The sequence below is a fragment of the Electrophorus electricus genome, chromosome 7 (genome assembly GCF_041902795.1).
Source record: "Electrophorus electricus isolate QZ-2024a chromosome 7, ASM4190279v1, whole genome shotgun sequence".
Classification (NCBI taxonomy): Eukaryota; Metazoa; Chordata; class Actinopteri; order Gymnotiformes; family Gymnotidae; genus Electrophorus; species Electrophorus electricus.
The window spans coordinates 34,435,001-34,451,750 of NC_137503.1; the positions used below are offsets into that span (position 1 = coordinate 34,435,001).

The window sequence follows — 16,750 nt, forward strand, 5'->3', positions numbered from 1 at the left end:
ACCCCATTTAATTAAGACTACTTCTACCTTGCCCAGAGACAAGAAGAGACTCCCAGAATTGGCAACTGTCAATACATCCACTGTAAACACATCAATACTTTCCAGCTGATCTCATGCATTATATATAGCGAACTGGGTTAATGCATCTTTAAAGTAGTCCCACAAGGTACTCATATAAGCATATGAAAAACCGAAGAGGTTTATTCAAACTCCCAGTTGTTTCTTTCCTATTTTATATATATTAGCCTTCAAAATGGTGTTTATATATATATATATATATATATATATATATATATATATATATATATATATATATATATATATAAAATATCTTAATACATTAATATATATCAGGCGTCAAAACAGTGCATAGAATTTGCATGCAGATTTAAATAAGCCATATATGTAACCCCATATAGAAATCCCATATCTCTCCATGTTAGTATGCCATAATATTATGTCATAAAAAAAAATTTGCAGTAGATGTTCAGTGGACGCTCCGAGGATGCGGTTACTATGGGAGCAGGGGAAAGTCTTGCTTCATAAGGTACGGAGGATCTTCGCACTGCTTTCTTATGAGGCTGCTAAAGCAATTAACCACAGGCTGCATGGGGCTGAATAAAGAGGGATTTCTCCACAAAGCGTTGCTGTTCCCAGAACTGCACATGGCACCTAGACATTCCACTTCAACGCAACTCCAGACCAGTGGAGGCAAGAACCACCTCAGTTCCTGCTCAAAATAAACAGGGAGAACCACCTACTGATGGAATCTGTTGGTAATTTTTCCAAGTAGGACTTCATTCAGGGCAAAAAGCGGGAATCAGGGCCTGATGGAGGACATCAGCAGAGACATTCCTTCTGCCCACACCATGGTGGTGCATCATCACAATGACTATAGACACCACGGCACAGCACTGATCCCTGAAAACACAAAGTTCTGACGGCACATCAGTCATATCAATATATGCACTGGGTACACGGGCTGTAATTACATTCTGGTGAATTCCATTAAAATTTCAGTTCAGAAATTGCTGCAATTCAGCTTTTATTACTGATGAAATTTTAATAAACATTATATATATATTTCCTGACCCAACACTTAATCCTAAACACAGCTCAAGAGGTCAAGAGCAGTTGCGATATTTGTAACCACTTAAAAATGCAACGTAATGCAACTTCATCAAAAATATTGCCCCTTGTTAAGTGTCTGCAGCAGTCTTTCAAAGCTCATTAATCACTTTCACTTGTCGCAGAGTATTAGCCTCTGTGCTGACATTGCTATTCTGGAAATATATTGCCCTCAGCTGAGGGATTTTACCCTTAGCCCCTCCCCCTCACAATGCTGCCTCACGTGTACAGCTGAGTAATTAATTGGCTGGGGGTTTTCTAGCGTCTTCTCTCCCATTAACTAACACTATCTGGAGATACTGCACCTGAAACCCCTAATACGGCTAATAACAAATGGAAAGTGATGGGCACAAGTTAGCATGATCTCGTTTGCATAATGCTAGCTGGCCTCTATTTGCACTCATTAGAGGCAACACTAGCTGATTGGGCTGGCATGCCCTTTTAAAGGTTGTTGTATTTGCTCTATCCTAACTATTGGTCAAAGTCCTTTTTCTATATGTTAGACACAGGACACTGGACTAATGTAATCAGTTTGGTTAAAGATTGCAGGAATGTCAGCCTTTTGTAAATATAGAGTTTCAGGGCAAGTTTCAGGGCAGTTTTTTTGGAAGGAAAGGAAGATATGAAAAGGATTTCTGAAAACACTTGTTATTATTGTGCATTCTGTCTCTGTCTGAAGCAAACTAAAAACATTCTCATGGTGTCACAGGGTGAGACAATGTCTGACAGCTGTGAATTAATATGCAGAATTATCAGTGTGTCTGATTAGGAACCTCTAAAACAAACACACAAACTGGAAGGAGAATCGAGAACTAGGAGATGACATGAAGGAGGATTTAAATAGCACAATACCGTGACCTGCAGAAGGAGAATGCTTTTGTATCAGGAAGGATCGCCACACCCTTCCTCTGTCACATGGAAAATGTGATGCAAGATTAGGATATAATACAAATCCCTAAAAGGTTATACATACAGTAATGTGTTTGCCTATTAATATAAGGAAGAGTGGTGTGTATTTTTATACAAAGAGTTTACATTTCTACAGAAGTAAACAAACAAGAACTTGCTCTAAACTAGTTATGAGGTCATATTATCATTTGTCTGTATTTTCTGTACAGTAGGTGCACTTGTAACAAATGTAGGTTTACTTGTAATAAAGGTCTACGCTCTCTCATTCACCAAATCACCAAATGTATTCATGACAATGTTTTACAGAAAGGAGATTTGCCAGGTCATCATACCCAGGATCATAACTAATGCAAGGGGCTCAGGGCAAGTGCCCTGCCAATCTTGTAGTAGGACCAAATTCTAATTGTTTACCATCAACCCAGCATGCTTTCATATGAATAGTAGGATTTAGATGGCTCAAACATGTGGAAAGTTCTCACCGGGTCATATTTGAATTTGTTTGATTAAATTGTTATGCAGTCTTTTTAATGAGGTACTCACACTGACAGGGTTCAATAGGGCATCTGTTGTATGCTGCAACTCATGAATATTAAAGGTAAACTCGGAGTCCAGGTTCACATTGTGTGGACAGCCTTTGGGGTTCTTTTTTTTCCTGCTGTTATGCAACTTTCAGCAAATGACTGCAGCACAGACTTGCCATCCGTCTCAAAAAAAAAAATTCTTCAAAGAAGTCGGTTGTCTTTCAAGTGGATATGGTTTTAGCACTAACAACTTGTTATACTAGTGGGGATGCTGGAATGAAAAGAATCAAAGAAATCCAAAAACCTGCAGATAATCAACAAGCCTTGTTAAAACAGACACTGTCTTATCCTAAGACAAAGAATCGATGCGTTCATCAAATAAACCACACCTCAAAATGGGAGAGTAACAGGTTTTGAATCAGAAACATGATGAAATATTGGACCACAAAGGATTAATGACAAAACACTTGGAATAGTGCTTGTATCTGCAGTTTTGTAAAAGGATACTTGGGGCAAGTTAATATTAAGGTAGGTTGTCCAAAAGACTCCAGAGGTTTTCATCATTCTCTGATGGAAGGTCAGACTCTTGGCCTCAGAGATGGCAGTTCACAGAAGAGTCTCCCCTTTTTTATCCATAGTTGGCAATTAGCAGAGCACTGGCGCTCGCTCCAAAGACGCCGGTGAATGATATCATTCCAGATGCCACTGAGCCTCTTGAGACAGCATGCGGCTTTTTCCAAAGCATATGCCATCTGAGCATGCATGTGTGTAGGAACACTGGTGACTGCAGCCTGCCCACAAACTGCAAAAAAAGATGGGAGCAGCTCACAATACAACAATCATTCCAAAATCAATATACTCATATGATGTGTTATTAATACAAAATAGTTGGAAAATAATAAAGGTGTGTGATGCCTCACATCAGGATCAGACATCACCGCTTCCGTTTCTCCTTTGAGCTTGAGCTGTTGTTTTTGGTACATGGAGATACACAAAACTCTTTTTTCGGAGCCTTCCCCAAACAGCTTAGAGACTGCCAGTGTTTCCTCATTGCCTTCAGACATCCTGCAGCCTCTTGCTCTGGAAGGAAGGGGCAGATAAAGGTGTGCGTGTCTCTCAGCGGACTCCAGTGGGAGTCTGATTAATTGAGTACACATCAGTGCCAGACAACAGTCAGCTTAACTGAGGAGGAGCTTCCTGTAGTTTCAAGATCATAACGAGCCGTTCAGAAGCAGGATGCAACACAAACCAAGGACACAGAATTTCAGAAGAAGAAGATTGTACAAGCCAAATAAATTATAAGGAAAATTTTTAACGTTTGTAACCTAGATACATTGGTCAGTTCTATGACGTAATCAGAAGCAACAGAGACAGACAAATTTGGAGTTAATCAGTCCGAAGATAGATGATTGAATCTTGCCTCATTTGGTCTGGCATACTGAATTTAGTTCTCTCTTCGCTATTGGTCCCCAACCCCTACTGGGCTAACACACCAGTTGGGCATAAAACAGAGGGAAGGCTGCTCTATTTTAATGGCCCTGCTTAGCAAGTGGTATTTTACAATAAGACAAGGAGAATACCAACGGTGCATTATCAGACCATTATCAGACTATTGTGCCATACATAAGATGGAAAATTAAATTAACATGCATAATAAAGCAAGTAAGAAAAGAAAGCAAATGTTAAACCACACCACAACTGCTACTGTATTTTAATAAGCTTATCTACAGTATCTTATCTTATCTACAGTAGGCTGTACAAATAATGTCAGACCCAAAAATAATCTCAAGTTAATATTTGTAGTAATAGATTTCACAGTTTTATAATATTTAGTCATAAACATAGGAGAGTTTAATAGTCAGACTCATATGTACGTTCACCATTTCGCCGTTACATAAGCGCAGCAGAAGACTGTGCCATGCTCGCCATTAAACCCAATAATAGTGGAGCCTCATGTACTGAGCGATGACACTGCTGAGAACCAGTGTTCTGCTGGAATTTTGATTAATTGTGTCATTAAAGAACACAAAAAGCTACTCAAAAACCACACACTTACTTTGGATGAATGTGAACAGTCACAGACCTACTGGACAGTGCAGACCTACTGGGCAGTGCAGACCTACTGGGCAGTGCAGACTTACTGGGCAGTAAAGACCAACTGGGCACTACAGACCTACTGGACAGTGCAGACCTACTGGGCAGTGCAGACTTACTGGGCAGTACAGACCTACTGAGCAGTGAAGACCTACTGGACAACGAAGTTCATTTTACTCAAATCTTTAGTTATATTTTTAGCTTCCAATAATAACTCTATCACCAGCGTGCTATGCCGTTTTGATTATGTTTAAATGATTAAATGTAAGCTATGTCCTAAACCTGACCATTAGAATTAGTTAATGCATTCTAGTGTTTGCACCTACCTAAACCAGACAGTACTTACCTGACAGTACAAACATTTGTACCTACATGAACCAGACAAAGTTATAATAAAAATGTGCATGTTATGACTCTGGCAACCTGAAAAGTCCAAGATTGACTTTACACATGCTCAGGCTTCAAAGAAGTGCACAATTATTGTACTGCACATGATGTACAGTATACTATATGAACATAACTAAGCAACTGTTGTACTGCCGATCTGTTAAAAAGAAACTTCATCTATGAGCATTAGATACTAAGCTAAAAGAATGTGCATTACTGAATTTTATCCTTGTGCTATAGTGAGTCTTCTTCTGGTAGGTTAAATTGCAGTGATGTTAACCCATAATCTGTGCACTGCTAATCAGTGGCGCTCTGCCCAGCAGTGACAAAAGCCTCATTCCTCATTCAAGGTTGGCTTGTCAATGAGGAACTGCACCCGTACGTCTCCTGCTATGTACATGACCAATGTAGCATCAGAGGAGTTTGCTAGCCTCCAATGTTATGTGTGCAAAGCCAGCAGTGACATCACGCATACTGGTAAGGATGGCATGTACCCTAGCTCCACAGTTCTTGTTAAAGCAGGGCTTTACCATGGAAAAAAATGCAAATGTTGCCAGTAACGATGGAATGCTTGTAGGGGCAAGGTGACACTCTAATGAGGTCATGTGGACTGTGCCCAATCATCTTTCCTTCTCTGTCTGGTGCATTAGAATGCTGTTCTTTCAGATTCTTTAAGAAGGTGCTTTGCACAGGCTCTGATGTATCGTGCCTATGGACAGCTACTCCCTCTTTCTGCTGGCTCACTCAGAGCTTTTGATTTGTCTTTGCTGAGGGCAGGAAATAGATTAGATAAACATTTTGTGCAGTCTTAGTGCTCATTAATAGTTTATGTGAATTTGACTAAATTAACTACAAATCGGTGTGACTCCGGCAAAAACAAGCCGCATATTAATGCTCAAAGAATATTTTTTTTAAATAGTTTTTATTCTACTTTGTTTCCTACTTGTGCATAAACAGAGCGTAGCTTTATGAATGCAAAATGGAATATGACATAGATGGCTTTCATAGATATAAAAGCAATGTAATCTTCACTAAACTATAATGTGCTTAGGGTAAATACCTACAGTACCACTTTGGTGCAATATTCATCTGATATTTGGGGTGAGCTGTAGTCTTGGTGGGTGAACTATATTTTGTATTATACACATCCTTTAAATGGTGTTTTAGTAAAATATATATTCATTCATCTTGAGACCATGCTGCTTAATGAGTTGATGTGTATTTTTGAAATTTGAATATGCAAATTTAAAGGAATTGTTAAATGTTAATTTCTGATGTTTCATTCAAATGGTATAATATTGTGTATTATGATGTACAATATGGTGTAATATGATGTAAAATTTCATGTAAATGGTATTTCTAAGAGAGATGTAATAATGTTGATTCATATATTCTACAGGATCTTGTAGGATTTGTGCCTGATAGAATTGAAGTTGTGATTTCCTTACTTTATAAGGTACTCTATTACTTTGTTACTGCTCTACAGATGCATATACAGGTGCCAGCCCTATAGATGCATATACAGGTGCCAGCCCTATAGATGCACATACAGGTGCCAGCCCTATAGATGCACATACAGGTGCCAGCCCTATAGATGCATATACAGGGGCCAGCCCTATAGATGCACATATAGGTGCCAGCCCTATAGATGCATATACAGGGGCCAGCCCTATAGATGCACATACAGGTGCCAGCCCTATAGATGCACATACAGGGGCCAGCCCTATAGATGCACATACAGGGGCCAGCCCTATAAATGCACATACAAGGGCCAGCCCTATAGATCCATATACAGGGGCCAGCCCTATAGATGCACATACAGGTGCCAGCCCTATAGATGCATATACAGGGGCCAGCCCTATAGATGCATATACAGGGGCCAGCCCTATAGATGCACATACAGGGGCCAGCCCTATAGATGCACATACAGGGGCCAGCCCTATAGATGCACATACAGCCCTATAGATGCACATACAGGGGCCAGCCCTATAGATGCATATACAGGTGCCAGCCCTATAGATGCACATACAGGGGCCAGCCCTATAGATGCACATACAGGGGCCAATCCTTTCCCAGTAAGCTCCACATACTCCAGCGTGAGATGCCGGTGGTCTTATCACATTTCCATTTGCCTTCTATATAAATGATCTGTTTTATAAAACTAGGCAGGTCAACTTCGACTACCCACCCTCCACATAATTAAAGCTATTGGGCTCACTTGGACAAGGAAAATATAAAAAAAAGTAAAAGAACTTAATGTTTTGGCAAATAAAAACGTTAGCTTTAATTTTTTTTTTTTTTTTTGGTAACTCTAGACTTGCACTGTGCAACAACCATTTTAAATCATTTAGGCACTGTAGATATATGATTACAAAATCATTTAAAAAGCTGTATGAGAATGGTATAATATTATTCATATCCAGAACATTTGAAAAGCAAAGTAGATACTCTGAGGAGAAATTTCTATACATTGATAGTTATGCTATAATTATATATAATGATATTACTGTTATTTATTTCAATAACTCAGTTTTTCAAAAAATACTTGAAATACCTTATAAATCATTACAACTTTTGGTGTCTGGTTTATATTTTTTTTAGATCTAAATGATATAGGTTTTTAATAAATTAAATGTTTTTTTGAGTGGTAGTGTATGTATCCTCAAACCCTCCTCTGTCCATATCTATATCTATCTATCTATCTATCTATCTATCTATATATATATATATATATATATATATATATATAGTGTGTGTGTGTGTGTGTGTGTGTGTGTGTGTGTGTGTGTGTGTGTGTGTGTGTGTGTGATATCATATTTATATATACATTTAGCACTTTGCTTGCACAGCTGATGGCCCTCAGTTCGAAATGTCCTGTTTCTTTGGAAACTGTATAATTCACTACAATTTAATTTACAACTCTTACTGCAATATTCTTCAGATAGAGAGAGACAGAGGTAGCCAAAGTTAGTGAAGCACATAAGGTTTCCAGAGAAACAGGAATTTTGTATGCAAATAAGTCCTTCATCAGCTATGCAAGCAAAGTGCTTCAGAAGTTCTCAGGAGTGAAGCTGATGATGAACTTCTGTTCAAAATGTCCTGTATCGCTTGAAACCTTGTGTATATTAATAATTCTGACTCCCTCTATATATTTTACTAGACCTTTCAAAATATCTACATCTTTTACTTTATGTCCTTTCTAATGTATGAGAGAGAGAAAAAGAGTGACTGAGAGAGAGCGAGAGAGAGAGAGATGCACAACTATATCACTCATCTTAAGGACAGGCCACTGATTTAACAACACATTAGCCCTTAGACACTGAGCTAAAACAAACCAGGACAAAAAAAAATCTATTTGTAGGATAATCAAATTATCCTACATATCTTGTTGGTTATATCATGCTGACTGTCTTTTTTTTTTTTGGAAACACATGATTTGATTTTCACCTGTTCTTTAATGCTTTCACACCAAAATATTTTTAAGACCCTGTTTACACAAAAGTTACATAAAAGGCTAGACTTTTCTGTAAGTTTTCTAATTATTTAAATTATTGGTTGACAAAACAGAAATATTTATTAATATCAGAACTTGGAAAAAAAATTACTGTGTGCAGCATTACATGTACATTTACATTTTCATTTACATTTTCGGCATTTGTCAGACGCTCTTATCCAGAGTGGCTTAAAAAGGGCTTTGTCATTTACTCATAGAATGAATACCTCCTAGCCAGTATAGTAGGTTAGAGTCCAATATACCAATGAACTAGAATACTATTGAAAAACAGGGATCAATGCTGATACCTAGAAGTGCAAAATACATAAGCTCTATTGCACTTATTGTTGTCTGATATAAACAATACCCTACAATAAATACTAGAGTTTCAGTTAGTCAACATCAGTGGTCATTTAAATATTCCCCAATGGTTATGGGAAAGAGAATGTAGAATAAAATTATTATTATTATTTCAGACTTGGTAAGCAGAAGGAGTATTACAGGTTTCGTGAAACCATGTTAAGCAGAGAGAATCCAACAACAAGAGAATAACAGGCAGAGGTCAAACACCAGCTCAAACAACAGCTCAAACACGAGCGCAAACAACAGCTCAGACACCAGTGCAAACACTAGCGCAAACACCAGCTCAAACAGCAGGGCAAACGAACTCAAACAACAGCTCAAACACCAGCTCAAACTCCAGCACAAATAACAGCTCAAACACCAAACAAAAATGGCAAACGAAATGATCTTAGCAAACTAGTTAATATAAGATGTCAAAATGTGATAATGTTTCCATCCTTGTCTCTTTTTGTTGTTGTTTTTTTTTTACAGCTCCTCAGGAGGACCACTAGGCGTTTAGGCAGACACAGAAACTGCATTTTCATGGAGTTTCTAATGGGTAATGTAGCTTGTAAAACACCAGATATATCAATGACCTTTTTTGGCACTCAGCACACTAGTACTGGCCAATGAGCTGTGCAAAGGTATCTTTAACTTGGGTCTGATCTATCTAAAAATAGAGGACCTGTGGATGAGAGATAGAGAGTTGTCATCCTCCCTTCACAGCGTGAGGGATGGAGATGATTTGTGGGTCTAACCTACTGTCTCCCCAGCTCAAGGGTGAAAATCATGCCAAATTTTATGGTTTGAGGGGAAAAAAGAAGATAATTTCATGCTTTAAGAAGCAGTGGATGAATTGGATCTCACTTGGGGTTACCCAGGACTACGGCAAGTCAAACTTGGTTAGTATCATAGCAACAATGATAAGTCATTTATAACTTTTTTCTACAGCGGCATATCGGATATGCATTCTGAAAAAGGTCAATCATAGCATTTAGTAAAATACTTATGCTTGTGTACCACTTTTTTGCATAAATTAAGATGGTTGAGTTTTATATATATATATATATATATATATATAGATAGATATTCAAAATTGCAGCGGTACACAAAGCTTCCAGAGAAACAGGATGCTTTGGACAGAGCTCCTGCGTCCACTGTGCAAGGAATGTGCTTCTGAAATTGCAGGAGAAGGAACCAGCTGATGAAGGACCTCTATGTGCTCTATTTGAATCTCTACATTTCTTACTACAGTAGTTACTCACCTGGAATCTGCTACGGATATATATATATATATAAATGTTCAGGACTGCACTCTTCTATACTCTTCTTGGGATATTGTTCCTGGACTTTGTTGGAGCCGATCTCCCAGCCCCCAGTGCTCCGCTTACCAAAGCACCCACAGCTGGCTTCACCTTTCACATCTTTTTTAGCTCTTCTTTCAGCCTTTGCTATTTCTCGGGCTTATATTTTAGTCCACAAACACACACACACATGTGTGTGTGTGTGTGTGTGTGTGTGTGTGTGTGTGTGTGTGTGTGTGTGTGTGTGCGTGCGCATTTGTGGATTAATGTAAAATGATCAGATGTTTTTAGCCATTTCATTGTGTGCATACCTTCTCATTATAAAGCAGAATTTCTTACACCATTAAGGTTCTGAGGAAAAAAACAGGAAACATTGTCCTTCGTGTTTAAAACCAAGGGCACTTTTTGGTTTAACTTTTCAGACTTCAGTATTAATAGTAACTGTCCCTCTTTTTGAACTCTCAAAAGACAGCATCATTTGATATCGCTACCCCTAAAATGTTCTAAATGTCCCAACCCAAAATAGACATCAAACCAAAGGTGCTTTAATGCACCAGAAGACTCACATCCCCTGCCAAACATCGAACCAGATGATAAATGCAGTGATCCAGTTGTCTCTGTAGTAAAACAATAACCAAATAAAGAATATAGTAAAATGTATTCCATTTTTATTAACATAAATAAAAGTATTAAATATTAATTTGTACATCTATACTTTCCATAGACAGTCAAACTCAGCCTGGCTCGCCACCTAGTAATAAGTGATGTTAATCTCCAAACTAGTAATCAGTGATGGTGTACATGTGGTAGGTTTAGAAAATATTGCAGTGTGTTCAGACTGAAGCTTCATGTGTAATTTATTCAGCATCGTTTTAAAGATCACAGCTGTATTCTCTCTGCAACCCTTTAATTGAGGACTTTTCTTTTCTCAGCATAAACTGCTGCTACTAATGCTCAGAATATAAGCACTAATGCTATTTTTGTCACCTTTGTAGAAGCCACTTAATAAGTAAAGATTTCTCACCCAGGTGTGTTATCATAAAAGTCAAAGCAAACACAGCAGTTGACATTACCTTATCTAGTTCCTATCATCTTACTTTCAGTGCTGGCAGGTAGTCTGACACAAACCGACATATATATACACAGTCCTTAACAGGATGAACTGACTGGAGTCACTGAATAAACATGTCATCTTGAAGACACTGCAGCCCCCTTGATCACCCACTTAAGAAAACAAGCAAAGAGAGCCGTTTCTTTCACGTCACTGTTTTTCCTTAGACTGGAACGTCTGTTTAGTGCCAGCTGCGTCTGGCCTTGTCTATGCCACTTCCTTCTTTAAAACCTGAATGCCGCACCTGTCCATGAGGCAAAGCAGAAAAGACTCCCCAGTAACAGTGAGGCAGAGCAAGGTCAGCTAGTCTATAACAACATCAGCTAGTCTATAGCAACATCCTTTTCTCCTTTTCTCCCAGTTCTGTTTTAAATGGCAACGCCCCACCTCCTCGCCCTGCATTCACACTGTGGGCCTCTTCAGTATATATTCAGTACCTTTAGAAATAGAACAGCTGCACCTGCTTATTAACCTGTAATTCAAGGTTTTTCTTTTTATCTTTTATCTAATTTGTAGAGTCTGAGAGACACGACTTTCTTTCTCTCCATTCCCCATTGAATGCATCAGAAAGACTCAAGATAGCATAACAGTCGGTCATGTCCACGTCAGCTTTCTGCAGAACTCCCCTTTCCCACTGATGCTCCGAATCTCCGAATCCCCATTCTGGTTGTCAGCTGGCATGGCCATACTTAAGAACCCAGAGCACTATGAAGAAGAGCTATTTCCGCCTCAGGAGAAGAAAAGGTTAGGCTCGGCTTAACCACTAAGTGATACGAGAGAGATAAAGAGAGGAGGCAGGAAAAACAAACAAAACTATTGCAGAATTCCAGTACAAACACTGACCTCATACAGTTCCACAGTAACATTTCAGTAACATGCCAGAATTACATTTTGACTCACATGCCAATTTTATTCTCTTTATCATTATGATATGCTTCAGGGCTACCAATGCTGAATAATTCCTATTGATTCCAGATATAAAATGTCAAACTAGTGTCCAAGCAAAAATCTCACTTACTTAATGTCTAGCATTTTGCAGCCTATTTTAGCTATAAGAAAAATGCCACATAATATTGCATTTCAAGTAGTATAATAGTTACAGCTTCATACTCACTGACCTGCAATGAACCGAAAGGCTTTTATCAGTTATGCATTTTCCCTTTTAAGCATGAAACAGTTGTAAGTGAAGGAAGCCATTGTGAGCTATGCAGACGCAACATTGACATTATTTGATTTGATTGTAATCACCAGCTAAGCTCTGACTCAAACTGCAGAGTGGGCAAAGCCACCAGCAAATTGTTTTTCACACTGTTGTTGGAGTGGCGGCTTCCCTGCAGCCCTGGATAAGCTCAGCTTGAGTGAATTTTGTAAACACAACTAGGTCTGTTTTTCTAGGTCAAGCTGCATGGTTAATGCAGAAAAATCATCAAAGCAAATTATTCTGTATTCTAGCAATGGGTGTTATGTTTAACAACCTCGCAGTTTGAACCATATACATTTGGCCATACACTACCCACTTGCACATTATAGTTCCCTAATTTACATACCCTCGTACCTGGACATGCCTAATATGTCGTGATGTTACTGAGCCTCAACCCATCTCAGCTGCCATGGCTACTCCCACCACCCCTGATGTCCCCTGCTGTAGCCCACCACACCTCCACACCAGCCAACTACTTCTCCATTACCTTTGATAGATGTTCTCTTGCAGGATGGGTTTCAGACACGTGCACACCATGGGGAATAGACATTAATTGCTTATTTTATTTTTAGTTATTTTTCTCTTAAAATTGTTACTATTGTGGTGACCGTTGTCGGCCAGAGGAGGAGGGGCCCCGCTTTGAGTCTTGGTTCCTCTCAAGCTTTCTTCCTCATGCACTAGGGAGTTTTACCTTGCCACTGTCATGGTTACCTTGCTCACTGGGGGCTTAGACTTGGACATTTGTAGAGCTGCTTTGTGACAACAGCTGTTGTAAAAAGCGGTTTATAAATAAATTTGATTTGATTTGATAATTTGACTTAAGTGCTACACATAAAAATAAATGACAATACACATTTCAAATCATGTGTAAATTTTGTGCATTATGTTAACTAACTTGACTAGAAGCCATGTGACTTCTTTAGCAAGGTGTGATAAAATGTGACAATTCACTGTAGCACCACTGTCTGTTTTCAGTCCATATTTGGGAATGTGGGGCAGATGTTAATCAGCCAATCAGCTCTAAATACAAGGACAGCTTCCACTGGTATGTTTTAATAGCCAAATCAATGCAATGATCTAAAGTGGCTTTCTACTAAATGATAGTGCACGTCAATGATATTTCAGGTATGAATACGCTGTTTAGTAGTATTCTGGAGCACAGACCTGATTCATCTCCTAAGAGACTATCTGGTGAGGACTTTGTTCCTAAATGTGTGTGCCTCAGGGAGAATAAATGCTATCATTGTTGGAAGACTTTGCTGGAGCATTTGCATAATGTTCCCCTTCAGTGCCTGCGGCTCAGGCCTGGGTGAGATGGAGAGGATAATGCAGCCCTAACGCTCAGGGTACCTGCTTTCTTACCTATGCTTGAACTACGCGCTCTCCACCATTTCATGGTGACCTTACTGCAGTAGTTCTTTTGATCATATTTAGCAATCATGTCCATGCACAAAACAAAGCTGCACATGATCCACAAATACACATGAATAAAACACAACATACTGCCAGATTTGAAGTTCTAATATAAGCATGTTTTGTCAGAAGAAATAACAATTACAGATAAAAATCTAAATATTGGTATTTATTAGATACCCTAGAAAACGTACCTGGGCCTAAAACCAGGTGTGACATAGTTCAATTCTCACTTTGGTTGTGATAATTCTAGTGATTATTTCAACCAAAAAAATGTCATTTAAACATTTGATGTAAATGTTTCTTTTATTCCATGTGAAATATCAGTTTTTGATGTCAAATACATAGTTTGGGAAGCATTAAGCCTTCATCAATTAAGAATGAGATTATTTAAACAGATTTCTGCTCTTCTTAAGATATGAATTTCAGAAGATTCAGTAGTGTTTCCATGTTATTAGTACAAATCAGTATAGTGTGGCGCTCACCCAAAAACAACAAATAATTTAAGTAAGAAATATTCCAGAAGGAAGATTCAAGGAAATCAAAGCTGGTGAACTTTATTTGGTATTTGAGACAAAAAATGAGTTTCACCAGGGACATGCAATTTTCCATGTGAGTGTGTCCATCTGTTTCTCTGCTTATCTTCACATGTAGGAGTAGCCCTCTAGATACCTGACACTTCAATAAAGGAATACTTTATATACTAATTTGGCAGAGCATGAGTGAAAGCCAGCTCAACAGGCTTGCATTCATTAATATTAACTCTAGCATTTTCAGGGGAAATATTCTACACTAAAAAATATCTCTAAGATTGACAAGGCTGGATGACCTGGATTGACCTGGATTGACCTGGATTGACCTGGCTGACCTGGACTGACCTGGATGATCAGTTAAAAAGAGCTCAGTGGGTGAATCAGAAACATGACAAACGATCAAAATTAAGAGTACAACAATGCACAGTATATTGATCATATATCATTATTAATGATAACTATCATATAACATCATTATTGATTATATCATACAAATGCTTTCTTTCATACGCCTTAAGAGTGTACACGGAAATAAATTCACATTCAATGAATGTCTTAACATTCATAAGATGTATTAATGTTCATTAAACTTTCATGCATCTATGAAATTTAAACAATTGCCAAATATCAAATAACACTGATCACCTGATGGAGGTTCACACCTCAGAGAGAGAGAAAGAGCATAAGGTATATCTCCATCATTTTTGACTGTGTAATGACTCAAGACCACATCCCATGACAACCTACCACAGCTCAACACAGTCCACTACAAAAAAACACAACCTTCCACAACTCACCTCAGCCCAGCACTGTTCATCAAAGTCCACCACATTCCACCACAGCATACTACAGTTCACTGCAGCTCACTACAGCTCACCATAGCTAACCAGAGTTCATCACAACTCACCACAGTTCATCACAGTTCACCCAGACTACCACAGCTAACTTTGGCTCACCACAGTTCACCATAGTTCAGCATAGCTCACAGCACTCATGCAAACATCTTTTTTAAACCTTCTGTTTGATTACATGAGGTGAGCCTGAGATTAGTTATATTTCATTAAACGGCCTGCTCATAACCATCCCTGTTGAGAGTGGGAATGAGTTCAATTACTGCATCTGGTAGTCACAGCTCTATTGTGTTTTTTAAGTCCTTTCAGAGCTGTATTTTTGCAGTCGAGAGCATTGGATCATCTCTCAGTCCCTGGTGCGTCCAGCCTGTGCTCTTTCTTGGCAAGCTGTGGCATTTGTGGCATTGTGTATGTCTGGTGGGGGGGGGGGGGGGTTGTACACATGCTTGTGGGTGGATGGTGTGTGTATGGGTGTGTGTAGGCCAAGGGTAGGGGCTGCCAAAGAAGGTTCTTCTTGGCTGAAGGATCTTTTCTCTCCACTGAATTGTGAGGTGTAGCAATTTGGCTTTACTGTGGATTGGTGAGTAAAGCTCATAATGACAAGTAGGTATTTGCAGTTCACCTTGGGATATCCTTTGCTTCTCTTCTATTCTATGATATTGTTTTCTCCTATCTGGGCATGAAGGTCCACTCTACAGCCTGTACGCCTGCAGATAAGTGAACCTAGTATACAAACGTCACCTGTAGTAGTTTTATAATGACCATCAAAGTTGGGTTTTTTAAGAAGAAGACGTTTCCAAGGGCATAAAAATGTGGTGGGTGTGGGGAGGTAAAGCCCACAGGTACCCGGTCCACAGGTACTGGGTCCAGAGGTATCCAGCCCACAGGTACCCGGTCCACAGGTACTAGGTCCAGAGGTACCCGGCCCACAGGTGCCCGGCCCACAGGTACTGGGTCCACAGGTACCCGGCCCACAGGTACCTGGCCCACGGGTACTGGGTCCACAGGTACCCAACCCACAGGTACCTGGTTCACGGGCCCTGGGCCACAGTGACTGAGCCCCCTACAATTCGAGTTGGGCCCTTTCCATTGGGGCTTATGCTATGCATCCATGATTCACAAATCTTTAACTTAACAATCCCAGACAGCCATTTTAAACTCTAGAATTCTAAATTGTGAAAGTAAGTCCATTCAAATTTCAATTTAAATTAAATTCCAATTAAATTATAAAAATATGCCTGTCATTTAGTAATGGTTGTCAGGAAAATGATTTCCCAGTTTTGTGTTCATGTAATATGATGTAAATTAATTGTGATCCAAATAGTTTGTCTAACAGATATGTTTAGGTCAAAATTAAAAGGGGCTTTGACTTGTTATGTATTCTGGTCATAGCTGTGAAGGCGCTAAGTAAATTCAACCATGAAGGCAGAAATGTGTGAGCAGTTAGTTGAATTATACAGGCC

General features: G+C 39.0%; 1 long non-coding RNA gene across 1 annotated transcript; it reads right to left on the minus strand.

Moving 5' to 3' along the window:
- Positions 1-2,116: 2,116 nt before the first annotated feature.
- LOC145658792 (uncharacterized) lies at positions 2,117-12,513 on the minus strand. The gene is made up of 3 exons (XR_014124670.1): positions 12,408-12,513; positions 3,479-3,638; positions 2,117-3,360 (listed from the first exon to the last, which is right to left on the minus strand). It is a non-coding gene; the product is annotated as an uncharacterized LOC145658792 (long non-coding RNA).
- Positions 12,514-16,750: the final 4,237 nt, after the last annotated feature.